The sequence below is a fragment of the Cnephaeus nilssonii genome (genome assembly GCF_951640355.1).
Source record: "Cnephaeus nilssonii genome assembly, chromosome: 13".
Classification (NCBI taxonomy): domain Eukaryota; kingdom Metazoa; phylum Chordata; class Mammalia; order Chiroptera; family Vespertilionidae; genus Cnephaeus; species Cnephaeus nilssonii.
In genome coordinates, this window is record NC_137084.1 from 24,311,204 (window position 1) to 24,323,428 (window position 12,225).

A 12,225-nucleotide genomic window follows, 5' to 3' on the forward strand; every position below is an offset into this window, starting at 1 on the left:
TAGACCAGATGGAATTAATTGACATCTTCAGAACATTTCACCCCAAAGCCACAGAATATACATTCTTCTCAAGTGCACATGGGTCATTTTCAAAGATAGACCATATGCTGGGTCACAGGCAAAGTCTCTTCAAATTCAAGAAGATAGAAATTATATCAAGCATCTTCTCAGATCACAGTGGCATAAAACTGGAAATCAACTACAATAAATACAATCCAAAGAAATCAAACACATGGAGACTAAACAGCATGCTATTAAACAAGGACTGGGTCACCAGAGAGATCAAGGAAGAAATAAAAAACATCATGGCAACAAATGACAATGAAAACACAACAATCCAAAATCTATGGGACACAGCGAAAGCAGTCTTGAGAGGGAAGTTCATAGCTCTACAGGCCTATTGCAAAAAACAAGAAACAATGGTAATAAATTACTTAACCCTACAACTCAAAGAGCTAGAAAAAGAGCAGCAAGAAAAGCCCAGTGTAACCAGAAGGAAGGAAATAACAAAGATCAGAGCGGAGATAAATGACATAGAGACCAAAGAAACAATACATAAGATCAACAAAACCAAGAGCTGGTTCTTTGAAAGGATAAACAAGATTGATGGACCTCTAGCCAGGCTCACCAAGAAGCAAAGAGAGAGGACCCAAATAAACAAAATCAGAAATGAAAGAGGTGAAATAACAACAGACCCTGCTGAGATACAAAGGATTGTTACAAAATACTACGAACAACTCTATTCCAACAAACTGGACAATCTGGAGGAAATGGACATATTCCTAGAAAAATATAACCTTCCAAAAATCAATCAAGAAGAATCTAAACAGCTCAATAGGCCAATAACTATGGACGAAATTGAAGCAGTCATCAAAAAGCTTCCGGCAAACAAAAGCCCGGGGCCTGATGGCTTCACAGGAGAGTTTTACCAAACATTCAAGGAAGAACTAAAACCTATCCTCCTCAGACTATTCCAAAAAATTCAAGTGGAAGGAACACTTCCAAGCTCCTTCTATGAAGCCAGCATCACCCTAATACCAAAACCAGATAAAGACAACACAATGAAAGAGAATTACAGACCAATATCCCTCATGAACATAGATGCCAAAATCCTCAACAAAATTCTAGCAAATCGGCTCCAGCAGTACATCAGAAAGATCATACACCATGACCAAGTAGGATTTATCCCAGGAATGCAAGGATGGTACAATATCCGCAAATCAATAAACGTGATACATCACATAAACAAATTGAAAGATAAAAATCACATAGTCATATCAATTGATGCAGAAAAAGCATTTGACAAAATCCAACACCCTTTCTTGATAAAAGCTCTCAACAAGGTGGGAATAGACGGCTCATACCTCAACATAATAAAAGCTATATATGATCAACCCACAGCAAACATCATACTCAATGGACAAAAACTAAAGACATTTCCCCTAAGAACAGGAACAAGACAGGGATGCCCACTCTCACCACTCCTGTTTGACATAGGACTGGAAGTATTAGCCATTGCAATTAGACAAGAAGAAGAAATAAAAGGCATCCAGATTGGAAAAGAACAAGTAAAGCTGTCTTTATTTGCAGACGACATGATATTGTACATAAAAAATCCGAAAGACTCCGTCAAAAAACTAATAGACTTAATAAATGAATTCGGCAATGTAGCAGGATACAAAATTAACGCCAAGAAATCTATGGCCTTTCTATACACCAATAGTGAACTTACAGACAGAGAGACTAAAAAGGCAATCCCATTTACCATCGCACCAAAAAAATTAAGATACCTAGGAATAAACTTAACTAAGGAGGTAAAAGACCTATACACGGAAAACTACAGGACACTGAAAAAAGAGATAGAGGAAGACGTAAACAGATGGAAGAACATACCATGTTCATGGATTGGTAGAATCAACATCATTAAAATGTCCATACTACCCAAAGCAATCTATAGATTCAATGCACTCCCCATTAAAATACCAACGGCATATTTCACAGACCTTGAAAGAACTCTCCAAAAATTCATCTGGAATAAAAAAAGACCCCGAATAGCCACAGCAATCCTGAGAAAGAAGAATAAAGTAGGAGGGATCTCAATACCAGATTTCAAGCTGTATTACAAAGCCACTGTTCTCAAAACAGCCTGGTACTGGCACAAGAACAGACATATAGATCAATGGAACAGAATAGAGAATCCAGATATTGACCCAAACCACTATGCTCAATTAATATTTGACAAAGGAGGCATGAACATACAATGGAATAAAGACAGTCTCTTCAATAAATGGTGTTGGGAAAATTGGACAGATACATGCAAAAAAATGAAGCTTGATCACCAACTTACGCCATACACAAAAATAAACTCAAAATGGATACAGGACTTAAACATAAGACGGGAAACCATAAAAATACTAGAGCAATCCACAGGCAGCAAAATGTCAGACATATGCCAAAAGAAATTCTTCACTGACACTGCCCCTAGGGCAATGGAAGCTAAAGAGAAAATTAACAAATGGGACTACATCAAAATAAAAAGCTTTTTCACAGCAAAAGAAACCATCAACAAAACAACAAGAAGGCCCACTGCATGGGAGAACATATTTGCAAATGGCATCACTGATAAAGGTTTAATCTCCAACATCTACAGGCAGCTTATACAACTTAATAAAAGGAAGATAAATGATCCAATAAAAAAATGGGCAACAGACCTAAATAGAATCTTTTCAAAAGAAGACAGAAGGAAGGCCAAGAGACACATGAAAACTTGCTCAACGTCACTAATTATCCGAGAGATGCAAATCAAAACAACAATGCGGTACCATCTCACACCTGTCAGAATGGCTATCATCAACAAATCAACAAACGACAAGTGTTGGCGAGGATGCGGAGAAAAAGGAACCCTCGTGCACTGCTGGTGGGATTGCAGACTGGTGCAGCCACTGTGGAGAACAGTATGGAGTTTCCTCAAAAAACTGAAAATGGAACTCCCATTTGACCCAGTAATCCCACTCCTGGGAATATATCCGAAGAAACTAGAAACACCAATTAGAAAGGATATATGCACCCCTATGTTCATAGCAGCGCAATTCACCATAGCTAAGATTTGGAAACAGCCTAGGTGCCCGTCAGCAGATGACTGGATCAGAAAACTGTGGTACATCTACACAATGGAATACTATGCTGCCATAAAAAAGAAGGAATTCTCATCATTTGCAGCAACCTGGGAGGAATTGGAGAACATTATGTTAAGTGAAATAAGTCAGTCAATGAAAGAAAAATACCACATGATCTCACTCATTTATGGATAATAAAGAACATTATAAACTTGAACAAAAAGATAGATACAGAGACAGTAAAGCATCAAACAGACTGTCAAATTACAAGGGGAAGGTTAGGGAGAGGTGGGGGAGATAAGAGATCAATCAAAGGACTTGTATGCATGCATATAAGCATAACCAATGGATGCAAAACTCTGGGGGGTGGGGGCATATATGGGAGTGGGGTGTGGGGAGGGCAATGGTAAGATATGTACACATATAATACCTTAATAAAAAAATTGAAAAAAAAAAAAAAAAAAAAAAAAGATATTTGGGCTCCAGAACAACCCTTAACCATCGCTGCTTGGTAGACCTGATTACAAAGTAAACTTGACATTTTGAGATTCTCTTCCCTCATGGTATGACTCATATGGCTTCAGTGTTGGTGAGTTGGTGTTCATATGGTGTTACTGTTTGCACATGTGTTGCATAACCTTCGGTGGCAAGGCTGGTACATTCCTAGGTGTAATCTTAGAAGGCAGATCACGTGTGTTTGTGGACTATGCAAAATGAATCTGAATATTGATTTGTATGGCATCTGGAATACATTCTGAAAAGTTCTTGGGGATAGAATGTGTAATGGTTTGGGATTGCCATGCTGGTGCATAAAGCCAGGATAGTGAGGGAAGATGCTTCAGCTTGAATTATCATCCAGTTTCTGATGCTAATTTTGACAGCCTAAACCTCAACTAGGTTCTTACATAATCTCCTCAAATCCAACCTTTTAAAAAAAATAACCTACATGCAGCACCATCTTGGTCTTAACCTTGTAACTCTGCTGGTCCTGTTTTGTCATTTCTAGGTATGCCCAACTTCACTTCAAAGAATTCATTTCATTCCAAGGGGCAACCAAAGTGGATCAAAGACTTGACTTCATTTTGCAAAGCTCAGGCTGGAAAGTTTATTATGCTGGGTCAATCGCCCTTTGAAGATTGCTATCTGTGGGTATGAAACCTGAGTCCTAAGAAAGGCAGATGAGAAAAGCTTTGGGGCAGCCACCAGACAAGAAGGTGTCATTCATACCAACATAGGAAAGCAGTCAAGAAAGCAGGTGAAGATCAAAAAGTTGAAGGTACGTTGGACATATGGCAAAGAGTGGTGACCATCTGGAAAAGTGGATATTGTAATGGGGCAGGCAACAATCAAAAAAGAGAGTTGAATTAAAAAAAAAAAATACAGGCCAAGAAAAGCATTGAGTGATATACCAGTGAGCATGTTTAAAAAAATAAGGGCTGTTACAGTGAAAGTCCCAGCTCTATAGTTGAGCCATATTAAATTTCTTTCAGTTTTGCAAATGTAGTATGCTCTCTCTGCTCTCCATGCCTTCATGCATGCCCTTCTCTCTGTTGGAATATTGTTCTGTCCCTGACCTCTCTGAATTTTCTTTTCATTAAACCAACTCTCCCTACTTATTGTTCAGATCTCAACTTATGTGTCTCTTCCTCTGAAAATCCAGGGAAGCTCCTTAAAGACCTGAGTGAGTTACTCCAGCTCTCGTGGAGCAGTACTGCCTTTTCCACAGGACTTCTCACACTTCCTCCTATTGTTTGAAGTTGTTCTTTCCCAAGAGTTCTAAGCTTCTATGCTCAATCCTGGTGGGATCTTATCTGTCTTGCTTCCATCACCACTGCAAATTTCAGCACTTAGCACAATGCCTGCAACATGGTATGTTGTTCATTCTCATTTCTGAAATGAATGAATAAATAAAAATAGTTTGAGGGGACCAGCCAAGCTATTCAATTTGAAAGAACATTCTACCACTTTGCCATTTTGGGTACAACTCCCTTTCCATTGAATGAGCAGAGATGAAGACTGGCACCATCTTGGTACCTCACAGTTTGTAACTGCGGTGGAACATGAGGGCAAAGATGTGGTGATTTTAACCAATCCCAACTGTTCCCTCTTCCTTCAGGCTGAAACAAGGACATTCCTTCAAATAAAGCAAACTTTACTGTCTTCTTTACATGTTTGGAAATGTATGGAATCAAATCTTATTGTATTAAACAGAGTTAGAAAAGAGTGATTTCGAAAGTTTTCACAGAATATGTACCCTGTGTTCAAGTGAAATCTCTCCTGAGAACCCCCAACAGAGTGAACAGATAGTTATTTTGCTAGTACAGCTTTATGTTAAAACTAGAGGCCCGGTGCACGAAATTCGTGCATGGGGGAGGAGGGTGTCCCTCAGCCCAGCTTGCACCATCTCTAATCTGGGACCCCTAGAGGGATGTCCGACTGCCCGTTTAGTCGGACGGGCAGTCGGACATCCCTCTCATAATCCAGGACTGCTGGCTCCCAACTGCTCGCCTGCCTGCCTTCCTGATTGCCCCTAACTGCTTCTGCCTGCCAGGCTGATCACCTCCTAACCACTCCCCCTGCCAGCCTGATTGATGCCTAACTGCTCCCCTGCCAGCCTGTTTGCCCCTAACTGTCCTCCCTTGCAGGCCTGGTCACTCCTAACTGCCCTCCCCTGCAGGCCTGGTCACCCCTAACTGCCCTCCCATGCAGGCCTGGTCCCCCCCCCAACTGCTCTCCCCTGCAGGCCTGTGTCCCCGCCAACTGCCCTTCCCTGCAGGCCCGGTCACCCCCAACTTCCTTCCTCTGCTGGCCTGATCACCCCTAACTGCCCTCCCCTGCATGCTTGATCGCCCCCAACTGCCCATTGCAGGCCTCGTCCCTCCCATCTGCCCTGCATTGCTGGCCTGATCACCCACAACTGCCATCCCTTGCAGGCCTGGTCCCTCCCAACTGCCCTCCCCTGCTGGCCATCTTGTGATGGCCATCTTGTGTCCACATGGGGACAGGATCTTTGACCACATGGGGGCACCCATCTTGTGTGCTGGAGTGATGGTCAATCTGCATATTACTCTTTTATTAGATAGGATAGAGGCCTGGTGCATGGGTGGGGGCCAGCTGGTTTGTCCTGAAAGGTGTCCCAGATCAGGGTGGGGGTTCCCTTGGGGCATGGGGCGGCCTGGGCGAGGGGCCTGTGGTGGTTTGCAGGCCAACCATGCCCCCCCAGCGACCCAAGCGGAGGCCCAGGTATCTGGGGTTTATTTATCTTCTACAATTGAAACTTTGTAGCCTAGAGTGGAGCCAAGCCTTCCACTTGCTCCATGGCGGCAGCCATTTTTGTTGGGATTTATCTTCTATCATTGAAACTTTGTAGCATTGAGTGGAGGCCTAGGCCAGCAAGGGCAGGTGGAAAGTTTGGCTTCCTCCATTGCCAGGGAAACCCAAGCCTCCCTCCTGCTCTCCATGGCCGCAGCCATCTTGGTTGGGTTTATTTGCATATTCGCTCCTGATTGGCTGGTGGGCGTGGCTGGTGGGTGTAGCGGAGGTACAGTCAATTTGCATATTACTCTTTCATTAGATAGGCTATTAGATGAGATCATGTACTGATTTTAAAATAATGAGAAAAGGGCAAGTAAAAGGCTTAGTGTTTTGCTGTGTCTTAATGTTGATACAGAACACTTTAGTGTGTGTGTCATTTTGTAAATAGCAATTTTTAAAATAGTTTAGAATACATATTAAAAATAAATATTTATTGAACTTTGGGGAACCTCTGAGTACCTCTGCAGTATAGATTTGAAAAACACTTTGGTGCCTGGTGTGGTTCTAAATGTTTGCCCATATCAACTCCTCTGCTCCCCAGAACAACCCATGAGGCAGATTACTAGTGTCCTGATTTTATAGATAAGGACACTGAGGCACAAGGAGGTTCAGTAATTTATCAACTTGTAGCTGGTAAGTAGTAGAATCAGAATTAGAATGAAAAATCTAGCTCCATTCATTCATTCTTGTAACAAATATTTATTGAATGTTTACTATGTGCTTGGCACTGTCTTAGGCACAAGGCACACCACAGTGAGAAAAAGAGACCCTTGCCCCATGAAGCATCTCTTCTGGTGCAGCTTCCATTCCAGCATCCTCACTCTTACCCACTATACTCTACTACTGCTCCCCTCTCTCACTAGTGACCTCGGTCTCTGTGGGAAGACGGAAAGGTGATAAAAAGAGCCAGTGTCAGAAACAGACACGTGGGCTGAGATGAGAAAGGTGACTAGGAGTTGGAAAGGAAAGTAGTGCAAGAAGAGCACTGCAGCTCAAGAAACAGAGGGAAAACCATGGAGCCCAGCAGCATCTCAGCATCCTTACCTTCATCGTTGTCCTATTGGGCCAAGAGGTCAAAGTCATGGTTAAAATGGACCGCTTGTGAGCTTTCTACTGTACAGAGATTAATCTTGAACTGGCCTTGACTTTCCTTCTCAGCATTTTGCTACGGCCCACCATTGTCCCTAGCCTTGACTCCTACCTCCTTGCTGCTCCACTTTGGTGTCCAAGTGAATCAGTTTCTCCAACTTTTGGTCTTTCTGCTTCCTTTCCCAACTGATGACTCCTCCTCTTCATTCCTATCCCATGTACTCTCTGAACAAGAGTATGCAATTTTCTATATACTTACCCTCGTGTTCTCAGGTCAGATGCAACTTTACTCATTATTGTAACATTTATTAAGAGCCTATAATGTGCCAGGCACAGTTCAAGTGCTGGGTACCTGTGGGAGGCTGGAAAATGGCCCCTCTGCCCTAGCCAGTTTGGCTCAGTGGAAAGAGCATCAGCCTGGGGACTGAAGGGTCCTGGGTTGGATTCCAGTCAAGGGCATGTACCTGGGTTGCAGGCTTGATATCCGGCCCTGGTCGGGTCATGTGGAAAGGCAACTAATCGATATGTGTCTCTCTCACATCGATGTCTCTCTCTCTCTCTCTCTCTCTCTCTCTCTCTCTCTCTCTCTCTCTCTCTTTCTCTGTCTCTGTCTCCCCCTCCCACTCTCTCTCTAAAATCAATGGAAAAATATCCTCAGGTGAGGATTAACAACAACAAATATGGTCCCTCTAAGAAGTCCACATCCTAACCCCTGAAATCTATTATTGTTGCCTTCTATGGCAAAAAGAAGTCTGGTTATGTGATTAAATTAAGGATTTTGAGATAGGGAGATTATCCAGGTGGGACTTAAATGTATTTTATGAGGGAGACAGTGGGGGATTTGACACATGCAAAGGAGAAGATGATGGAAAACAGAGTAATTTGAAGATTCTGGTCTTAAAGACTGGAATGATACAGCCACAAGCCAAGGAATGCTGGCAGCCATCAGAAGTTGGAAGAGGCAAGGAATGTATTCTCCCTTATAGCCTCTGGAGAAGATGTGGCCCTTATTTTTGGATTTTTTTTTTTTTTTTTTTTTTTTTTTTTGGCCTTCAGAGCTGTGAGAGAATAAAGTTCTGTTGTTTTAAGCCATCACTTAGCGGTAATTTGTCACCAGGAAACTAATACAGTACCCTTTCTCTGGTTCCTTCCTAGACTCCCCAAGGCCATTCCTCCTACTGGTTCCCACTGCACCCCACATTTTCTGTACCAGACAACTTACCACATTGTATATTACCTGCACATTTCCATGTTCTCTATTGGACTACAAACTACCTGAAAGCAGACTCTGGTGCCTTATCCATCTCCATATATCCCCAGCATTTTACAGAGTACTTGGCATATAATAGATGCTCAATAAATTTCTGTTAAATGAGTGAATAAGCTATCATGGAGCATTATCGTGTTACTTATTTTTTTTTTATAGGGGAAAGTATTTTCTTTTCAACCATGACTTTTTATCATCTGGACTTCAAAGCACAATAAGGTGGACTGTTCCTAGCTGAGAGATGACACAGAGGTTTCACGTGCTATAATTAGTTAATGCTAATTTACTAATTAGCATGTGCCATGATTAGTAAGTGCTGGATACTCCGTGAAATAGGATACCTTGGACAATTAATGGTGTCTGTCATAGATGTGATCATAGGGAGGGGAGAGATATGAATATATACTTTGCCATCCCTAACCCAGCTTTTGTCCCATGGATAAGATTTCTCTTACCTAAACATGAAACAAATGGCATTTCTGCCCTCTAGAATCTTAGCACTAAAATTTATAACTCATCGCGGTAGTGTGGTCTCTCCTATTCTTTAGTTCCTGCTGTGAAAATTGACCAGTGTGTGTATGTCATCTTTTTTTCCATTCAATGTTTTCAACTGCAGACCCTGTTCTCAGGCCTGGAGCTGTACGGTTCTGGCCCTCAGTTTAAAGACTAATAGAGAAGATAAACATGTTTTAGAGCAATCCAGGTAACCCATGTGAAAGGGATACAGTGTGGGTATATGAAGGTGTAGCAGTACCACGGGGGGGGGGGGGGGGGGGTGTAAGCGTCTTAGGAAAAAGAGAAGACTGAAACCTTCAGGCAAAGACCTTGGATTAAATCTGAAAACTGGTTCTTGAGGCAGTGACTAAAGGGAGGGGGAGAATTCATCCCTCCGAGGATCAGGAGGAAGTGTGTGTGACTCAGTGGCTCTCTGCCTTCAGCTCCAGGTCCCAAAGGAGGCCTGGGCTGTCTGGATGATTTTGCAGTGAGCCTGGTAAAAATTTAGCATTTCGGTCACTCCCTGTCCCCTGAGCAGAGCTCCGGAAGCAAGATCAATAGGGAAACATCGTCAGCAGCTAGAGGATGCTATAAATTTTTTCAACCCTGAACAGAACCTTTTGGGAGGGGACTGGCTGTGGCTGCTGGGAGGAGCCAAAGCAAAGCTCTGGGGTTCCATTCTAATGAGCACTTTTGGCAGCTTAGAGCTGTGCTGTTGGAGAGTGAGGGCCGGCAGCTGGTGTTGGTGGTTCTGTACTCAGACCCTGGGGTGAAAACCAAGGCCTTAGCAGACAGTTACTAAAATGCCCTTTTCTTTCAGCAGGTATTGGTCAAGATCATGTGCATTTGTCAAGTCACTAGGTACTACCACAAAGGAAAACGCTCCCTGCTATGGAAATCCTAATGCCCGATGCAACAGCATTAGGAGGTGGGAGTAGGGGTGGTGATTAGGGCAGGGCACTCATGACTGAGATTAATGCCCTTATAAAAGAGGCCCAAGAGCTTGGATCTTACCCAAGTGCTTGGGAGATAATTAATGTTTGTTACAAATAACTTTGGGGGGGTTGGAAGGAAGCAGGTTTAAGGCTTGCCCTGGAGACCAAGTAGTGTTTGTAGAACAAAACGTACCAGCCTTGCCAGGGGACTGCCTCATGGGCTGAGATTGGTCAGTTTATGGTAAGATTGGGAAGCAGTATTGTGGCTGATATCTGTTGCTCCTCAGTCATTCATTCAGCAGACATTTACTGAGCTAGAGGATGCCAGGCACCCTGCTAGGATCTGGCAGTACCTGGATGATCAAGCATTTCCGGCTGTATCTTAAATTTCATTAGCACGAGGATCATGTCTGAACCACTCACTGATGATGCAGCTCTAGAATCTAGTAGAGCTAGAGGGAGCTAGGCTAGTAGTTATTTTTTAATGAGAAAAGTAGGTGTTTAATAATTATTTTTAATGCAAAATGGCAATAATAAAAATTATACCTATCAGAAACTATGGGTGTTCAAATTTAGCTCAATACTGCCAGATGGCTCTCCCAAACCACTGGCAGTAACCACTCCCCATCACCCCACCACCACCACCACCAGCAGCTATGGATGAGGGCCTATATCTCTCTTCCCCACCTACCCTCGGTACTCTCCAGCTTTTTAATTATTGCCAGGATAGAATGTGAAAAGTGATGGCTCGTTTGCTCGGATTCACATTTTTCTGATTACTAATACATTTGAGAAAAACTTTAAATGCTTGCTAGTCCTTTGGGTTTTCTCTTATGGAAATTGCCTGTTGGTGTCCTTTGCCCAGTTCTGCTCCTGGGCACATATTCCAAATAGATGCTCAGACATGAGGGTAAAGAGCAGCGCACAAGCATAGCCATGGCTGTGATTTGCAGTGGTGGGGAGTTGGAGGCAGTGAGGCCCTTCGCTCGGAGTTAATTGGTCAAGGTGGGGAATGCTATCCTGAGGCACTCTGTGGCTATGCTAAGTGATTAATTAGATGGGCAGGTAGCAGCAGGGATGCATCTTAAAAGCATGGATAGGGGTGGGTTCAAAAAGAATCAAAGATCTGTAAAATGATGCCATTCACATGTAAATTACAATGCCTTGCATATAAAACACTCATATGTATGTGTGTGTGTATTTTTCATAGAACATATTAAACATAGTAGAGTGAGGTTTTTTTTGTGGGTTTTTTTTTAGTGGGGGAAGGTGGGGGGTGACAGGGACTAGAGAATGAAGAACCGGGATCACATAGAGTAAAGAAATAAAAAGAAGGGCCAGGGTACTGATAATATGTCAAAAATTAAAGAGTAAAAGTAATTCAATCCTGTGCACCTGAAATCTGATAATAATAAAAATAGTAATTAATAGCCATGCATATAATATTGCTTTATATTTATATGGCTCTTTGATTTTTTTTCAAAGCATTTCACTGCTATTTTACTTAATATCAATAATAGGCAGCTCTGTAGGGAAGACAGGCATTCCTCCCCCCAATGTAGGGAGAAGGAAATCCAGACCAGGAGAGACACGAGGATCCAGAAACTTCCACTTGGAACCTGCCTTCCTTCCTCTACAACGGATTGGTCAGATGTTGTCACTAGGCTCCCTGAAGGCTGGTGAAATTTGAATCAAGCCCTTCATTTATCTTTCTTCACACCCCTTCCTGCCAGGTAAAAACCCACATGCTTTAGTGGGCTTCCCACTTCCCTATTACATCTCAGCTATTAAGGCTGTTTCACACATAGGGCTCCCATTGACCCTGGCTCTCTCCCTAATTGAACCCAAAGACTAAAACATCCTTTACAATAAGCACTTCTTTGTAATAGACAGATTTCCTGGACCCATAAACCAGCTTTTAGAAAGGGCGAGCTGTATTTAAGGAAGACATTAATATAGTGCCACAAAATGAGGTTTGCTGACCTATGACTCTCTGAATAATTTACTT